At 37.2% G+C, this 7,989-nt stretch overlaps 1 pseudogene across 1 annotated transcript; it reads right to left on the bottom strand.

Annotated features, from left to right (window-relative positions):
* Window positions 1–2,452: 2,452 nt before the first annotated feature.
* On the bottom strand, window positions 2,453–7,703 carry LOC147504877 (serine carboxypeptidase-like 32; annotated as a pseudogene). The gene is made up of 10 exons (XR_015220473.1): window positions 7,180–7,703; window positions 5,898–6,005; window positions 5,676–5,771; window positions 5,403–5,495; window positions 5,234–5,316; window positions 4,768–5,052; window positions 4,467–4,594; window positions 4,239–4,334; window positions 4,028–4,133; window positions 2,453–2,771 (listed from the first exon to the last, which is right to left on the bottom strand). The product of XR_015220473.1 is annotated as a serine carboxypeptidase-like 32 (transcript).
* Window positions 7,704–7,989: the final 286 nt, after the last annotated feature.

Genomic DNA, 7,989 nt, shown 5'->3' with positions numbered 1-7,989 from the left:
CAAACCACTAGCTTGACACGCCTTCTTATTCGACTTCAACAAATAGAGTCCATTGGAATAAATTCCTTCACCAATTGTCCTATTCGAATTTCGATCCTGAAAGACGACAGAATTAGGAGAAAAAATGACATCACAATTTAAAGAACTTGTAAGTTTGCCAACAGATAAAAGTTGGACAGGGAAGGAAGGAACAACTAGAGCATCACTCTTGAGACTTTGATTAAAAAAATTCACTTGACCACTACCTAGAATGGGAACAATGGAGCCATTGGCTATGGAGATATTATGTTTTTCGGTTTTGGACACAAAATTATGGACAGAGGCAGGGCAATTAGTCATATGATCAGTAGCATCCGAATCAATTATCCATGAGTTACTATTTTCTAGCATAGTAAAATAGGCATGTAAATTACCTGACACATGAGTCGAGCCATACTGATCTTTGCTAGATGGCATGGACTTAGTGAGTTGTTGAAGAATTTGACTCAACTGATGACTAATATCTGAGTTGGACATTGATGTCTCGGCTACTGTGGCATGCTCTTTCTTGGACAGTTCCTTTTCCTTTTTAAGATGCGGATATAATTCCCAACAATGGTCCTTGGTGTGCCAGTTCTTTCCACAATGATCACAATGAGACGGTTCCCTTTTTTCCTTACCTTTTTCAAATCCCTGTGACTTCTTTCGAAAGTCATTTTTTGCAATTAATACAGTGGATTCAGAGATTGAGGACTTCACCTCAGAATTCATGGTTTTCTTCCTAGTTTCCTCTCTCTGAATAGTAACACAAACAGCAGCAAGTGATGGAAGAGTGTTTTCCATTAGAATATTGCTTTCCAAATTTTCATATTCTGGTTTAAGACTATAAAAAACTGTGAAGATTTTATCCTCTTCAGCCCGTTTCAAAAGAGTTTTAGCATCTGTGGTGTGTGGACGATAAATGTTTAACCCATCCCACAATTTCTTCAAATTCCCAAGGTGTTCTGTAAAAGTTTTCTCACCTTGTTGCAAAGCACTGATTGCAAGTTGAAGTTCAAACACATGGGCAGAATTGTTCTAATTTCCTTATAAATCTTCAATTGAATCCCACATCTCCTTTGCATAATCAGATAAAGTAAATATTCCAGTAATAGTTGACTCCATCAAATTGAGCAACCAGGATCAAACAAGCTGATCATTGGAAACCCAATTCTCATATTCGGTATCATTAATGGCAGGACACAAATTGTACCATTAACAAATCCCAATTTTCTCTTGCCACCCAGAGATAGCGAAACAGCCCTAGACCAAGGTATATAGTTTGTTCAATTCAAAAAAATTGATGACAGCTTCCAACCGGGATTAAAATCAGTCTTTGTTGTAACAGCAGACTTTGGATCTGTCATAGTGTTTTGTTTATTTAGGTTGGATTAGAGGAGAGATTAAGAGCTCCGCTCTGATATCATGTAGAATTTAACACATAATTAAAGAGACAAAACACAATGATTTATAGTGGTTCAGTGCCAATGCGGCAACCTACGTCCACAGGAGAATAAATGTTTTATATTACTTGCTTGATATTGGTTTTGTGTTACAGAGGTGTTTATATAGCACAACATGAGTGCATATTCGTGTCTATTGTTTCTAAAAGGATTGGAGACTTTTCCTTATATAAAACATACGAATCTGTCAAACTTCTGTCAAAACCGACTAGGGCGCGACCCGTGCTCTTGCCTTGACGAACCTCCAGACAATTGAGCGCGCCCCGCCCTTGACTTTGCCTGTCCAAAAGCGCGACCCACGCTCTTGTCTTTCTTCTCCCACACATATGGGTGTTATTTGCCTTGCAGTGGAAAAATTCTACGTTTTTGCAGATATTCCATGGGGGTAGGTTTGAAACATGATGTAGTTGAATTTAAAATTGTTAAGAAAATAGAAGGAAATTGATAATAATTTGTGATAGAAATGTGGAGTAATGTAGAGAAGATTTGGCTAGGGTTTGAAGTTAGAGAAGAGATGGTTGTTGGTCGAGTTAGAGAATATTATGACCGTTGTTGGAGTTGATTGGGCTTGACTTCCACATCCACTTCGTTGTTGCCACATTGAAAACAAAGTGTCATGTAAAGAAAATTATATATGACAACATGTAAAAAACAAAATACATCGTGTGTTTATAACGGCATTAAGCAAACTAACAGGTCGTGTTTGACATTAACAACTTCAGGATTTTTTTCGCATAGAAAAAAATTTAGGAGTGTTACTGGTTAAAGGGGCAAGTTCAGGGTGACTTTTGTCAAAAATCCATTTGAAATGTAAAGCTTAATTCTCCTCGTGTCCTTCTCTTAATTGTTGCAACATCCAACTCGAGCCATTATTGTTTTAAGACACATAGAGAGAGAACTCTAGCTCATTGATTCCTCTCATCAAACATTTTGGGATGACCACAGACTGCTTGGTAAAATAACACTTTAGAGAACAGCTCGAACAAAAAATTACTAAAACTAATACTTCTAAAAGAGACTTTGAGCTAGCTAGATTCTTGGATCCATTTTACATGAACATTCACATTTTTTCCCCTAATTCTTCAACAAGATGATGAAAATACAATAAAAATATACTGTATCTCTCTGTGTCCACTTCATCTGTTATGGCTGTGTCGGCGGAGATTTTCCTGCAAGAAACGATGTAAAGAAAGCCAAGGACTCTTGGGGTTTGAAAATTGGCACTTCATGGCCAGCTCCTCTAAATGTTGCGTACATTAGACCCTTGTACTCTTGCAACCAACCGCTCACCTGAATCCATCAAGAAAAGATACCTTAACTGTCAATACTAGACATACATGATACACATCCACACGTTTACAGGACCATCCACAAAGCCTGGCGTACACATGCATACACATTAATTCTTGAGGAGTACACTTAAATATCGATCTGATCTAATCAGAAGGCAGGCCGGCCTTGGCGCAATGGTAAGGTCGGCACGCCCAATATGTCATGCAGGAGAAGGTTCGAATTGTGGTGGCCGGGGGAACTTCACACACTGGACTACCCCTTCAATTTGATCCATTCCACATTCCTATCATAGACGTCGTATAGTTTAAGTATGCTTAACACATGAATGCTTTCAGTTGGTCACTAAAATGTGAAAACCTAACACAAATGTGGTAGCTCCGATTCAACTATTACCCATGCATGTCAAAACCCACAAATTAAAAGAAACTCTTAAAGCACAAAAGGCTACACAAGTCAATGCAGCTCATACCCTACCTAAGATCGTACAACTTGGCTCATATTTGAGGTACACGCCTACAATAAAGAAATTATTAAGGAGTACTGAAATCTAAGGAACTATATATAGATGAAACAAATGCAGGGGATTTGAGGTTTAAGTAAACGGAAGTATTATAAGTCATCAAGAACCTTTCAAGGAGTGTTTAAAGTAAACTGGATTATCAAGTCATAAAACTGGATTATCATAAACTGGAGAATCATAAACTGGATTATCGTTGGGGAATATATATGAGTGGAGTTCGTTGGGGAATATATATACCTTGTGAAAGGTAGGGAGCTGCTCTGTCGGGATTTTGAAGAAGTCTTAAAATTAGGCATCAATAGAAAACTAAATTGGATAATCGATAAGTCAGTGTACTATGATCCATCTTGTTTAGAGTGATGAAAAGGTAGATGCCCTTCATCAACGACACCCCTGTTAGCCTGTACATACTTTTTAGCAGTAAACCACTTAAATCTAATGTCATATAGAGTTGGTTCTTACCCTAATTACGTTTCTCTCTCTCACTCTCAGTAGCTCTGTATCTCTAAGTTATATATGGATTGGTTATAGTATTCTGATGTTATTCAGTTACTTTGGCACATTGTTATCCGAAGTCTGAAATCTCCAATCAGTTACTCTTCAGATTAACTGAATTATGGTTAGGAGAATACCAAGCAGCATGTACAAATTTTCAGTTTTGAATTATAACGGTAAAAAATGTATGCTTAGTATATGTATCCTTAGGTGAACTTTCATATATACTCCCTATTACCTGCTTCTGGTGGTACCAAGGCGTCCATGACTTTGTGATAGGTAGTTGCAAAGCACCTAAACTGTATCTTGTAGACAACACAGGAACTCTTCCATCTGTGTCCCCACTGCTTACCAACATAAATAGTAACGAGAATCAGAGAGCAATTAACAGGATATATACTCTCATCCAAAATTAAAACAGAAAACATAAAAGAAATGGTAACATGTACCTGTACACCCATATTCTAAGCCCTGCCACAATAAGCTTCTTGTACATCGCAAGCACCGATGGGCTTGAGTATGACCATCTTTTTAACATTGTGTAACTGCACCCAACATAAATGAAGTGACCACGACACTGTTATATTTGAACTACAATAACACTTTCGCTTCTAAGCTAAAATGACATAGTTACTCCTTGATACACCAGTATATAGAAAGAGGACAGGTTATTTTACTTTCAGATTTTCCAGTTCTTGAGATGCCCATCACTCACATGGAGAGCCTTCTGAACATCCAGTCTATTGTAGTAAGTTTGAGCGTAATCATCAAGACATGGGTCATAACCTCCAAGGATCCTTGGCATCTAATAATTAATATCATCAGTGTTTTGTAACTAGACATTTATGATAGTGTGCCTAGTGCTATCTGAAATTATTCTCAAAATGAACTTGACAAAATTCCAGTATTGTCCCATTGTCTATCAAACCAAAGAGTGGGAAAGAAGTGTTGGGGGATGGATGTCAAAGATTTACTCACCATATTAAAAGACGGAAAAATGAGTTCCCTTGAGTTTTCACTGGTACCCTTTACAGAGCTTGAGCAAACTGATGTATAGATACTATACATGTCAATTTTCTTATATTGTCTGAATACTTCATCCACAGCAAGGGAGCAATCTTTGTTGCTCCATGTGTCGTTACTGTAAAAATCATAAGACTCCTTGATTATTTTGTGAGTTTCATCTGATATCACAGCATGGCTCCAAGCATAATCCATTTGACCTCTCCAGTCATCACCGTCCAATGTTAAAGGATTTCTCAACTATCAGGGCAAAAACTCAGTACGCCATCGAAATATTGAATAAATGTAAAATAGATCAAGATTAAACAGATCTTACTAGCTAGTGAAATAAGCCCTACATGTGGAATAGAACAGCTTTTCTGGTATATATGGGATGCTTTAGATGATAGGTGCTTTATTCACATATTGTTAAAGAACATACCAGGAAACCCTTGAGATCAATATATAAAGAAGGATTCTTATTCTTTTTGTGGATTAGCTCAGCCAACTCTGGAACATACTTTCCTGTTCATGCATGTGATGACAACTCTCAGCCTGATGGAATTAGAAAATTTAGGATTTAAAAGAAAGCCTGTAAAAGTTCAATATACCTGCATAACTCTCTCCTGCAATATAAAATCTCCGATTTCTATACAACGGAAACTTGATGAACCAATTGTGCAGGAAACTATAGCTATCCTTTGCTATTGAACACAGTTCACCACACAACAGTCAAAACAGAATTAACAGAATTAGCATGAAATATAATCAAATTGCTATGCATTTGCATCAATTTGGAAGCATGGAAGTTTTTAAAAATGCTCAAAGTGATGAGAACAACTGAAAATAAAAATTTCTATGTAACACATACTTGAACTCATTACCTGTTAATTTGTCACCAAGAATAGCATAGTCACTAGTTGTATTTGAGTATGAAAACCCTACTCCAACCGGTGATTCAAGGAATAACATATTGGCCTCTGCATATTAAGATCATGAAAGTGCTCATTTTCTTGACTAAGGAACTAAAATGGATACACATGAAACTCTGCAACTACTAGTTCAAATTGTATATTTTGGATAATGGATATTCGTAGGTGCTTTACCTTTGTTCCATGAGTAAGGATTGAATTTAAGTTCATGCCCCTCTGTATCCACAATGAAAGGACCAATTTCTTGTGTTGCACCAAACCCTACTGAAGAACATCCAGGACCTGAAAGATCGGTTAAAATTTATATATGATGATAAACTTGTATAGTCGAAAGGATCCATCTCGGACCAATAATACATTGAATCCTGCTTCATAAGTATCATACATCCTTCATACATCAAATCCTCTTTCTTTGATTGTACAAGGTAGACTGGGAACCAATAAACAATTGCTTTTGTAAGTAAAGAATACTACGTTTTCTAAAATGACAACATCTAATCTCAATAGGATATTAAAAATATTACATGGCTGTAAAAGTTTGATTAACATTTTTGCATGGCAGTGGCACTATTGATTTTACAAGTTTACTACAGAATATGCAGGGGAGGAGCTAGGATTTTTCTTGAGGGGGTCAAAATAATTGAATTTAGCGGATTACGTACTCCACAAGCTCAAACCTTAGAGTTTTAAGAATATCAAGAAGAGACCGGGGATAGAACGTAGATGGGACACACCTTGCTTAGAAGTGGGAAGCAACTATAACGAGATCGGGCACACCTATAAGCTCGAACCTGCTGGAAACATGAAACAGCACACCAATCTCCGTGGAACTACACCCGGAGTGGGCGTTATCATTATTCCGATACGTACTCCCCTCGGGTAAAATGTGGGGGAGATCAAATTTGCAACCTCTTATATGTCCAAAGCCCTTACACCTTGAATATTGCCAAGGTTTTAGAGTAAGTGTATTAATCAAGAAAATTTTTGGAGGGGATCAAACCATAGAATTCATTAGTCTATCACTGGTTTTTTTGCGCCTATTTTGGGACAAAAAAAATAAATAAATCCACTAGATAATCCTTTCTAAAAATCAGAGCGAATTTGAGGATGACCAGAACACTAAAATTCCTTCCTTTTTACAAATACCCGTGACACATCACACCTACTTGAAGACTTGAAAAATCTCAAGGCATTGTTCATGACGTAGCATTATCAATGCTTAAGCTCAAATGCCTAGTGAGGCAGTGACCCCCAAGTGAGACAAAATACCATCTTTTACACTGATCTGCTATTGCAAAAAGTTGCCGAACAATGGAAAAACTATAGCATTAGTTCAAACAAAATCACAATGGACAAATATCTAGAGCACACTACTCTTAAAAAATGTGTGGAACTACTTGGCGGATTTATCAAAGTTGAAGTTGTCCCATTAAAATGTTGTACACAATATACTCACCTCCATTAAGCCAAAGCACCAAAGGCTTCTCATCAGGTTGAGTTTCTGCTTCATAGAACCAATAAAACAGTGCTCTCCCATTTTTCTTATTCACGGTTACATAACCTGCATAGTGCTTGAACCCCACATCAGGTTGGCCCGGTAAGTCAGTGACAAGATCATCATCATGTCCCTTCATGTCAACCTCTTTCACATGCCCCACACCCAAAACAGAATTCCCAAGACACAGACAAAGGAAAGCCCATGCTAGAAAGCACATCTTCACCTTCATCACAAACCACAAACCACCTCTCTCAACCATTTCTTCAAATTTGTCTATAGTAGACTATGAAAGTATTACCAGTTGGCCTATCAATAGACTATGAAATCCCCACTTATATATTACCATGCCAGTTGGCCTTTTGGATAGTTACTGTCACGTGTTGCTTCAGATTTGAATTATTTAGATATAAATAGATAACAAAATATTTGAAAGTATTGTATCTTGGGTTCTTGGAAAATATATGCAAACGTATCATTTTAATTTTGGAAGATACTGTATTATGACTTTATGAGGGTAGATTTTGAGACTATGAAATGGAGTTCCCGTCTATGGTGAGTCATTAAATATGTTCCGAATTCCAATTAGCAGCTCTGGTGAAGATAAGAAGCTTTCAAAGGTAGTTATTTCCTATACATGCATGTACACTAGGTGCAATTAGTAAGAAAATCGTTATTTCCTATACATGCATGTACGCTGTGTTTGCTTGAAATTCTCCCGGACACTTCCACCCAATTTAACAAGGTAGCTGTGAGCCTGTACACTTGTGC

Source organism: Coptis chinensis, chromosome 4 (assembly GCF_015680905.1).
Source record: "Coptis chinensis isolate HL-2020 chromosome 4, ASM1568090v1, whole genome shotgun sequence".
NCBI lineage: Eukaryota > Viridiplantae > Streptophyta > Magnoliopsida > Ranunculales > Ranunculaceae > Coptis > Coptis chinensis.
Note: the sequence above shows the minus strand (reverse complement) of the source record. Positions and strands in the feature narration are given on the sequence as shown.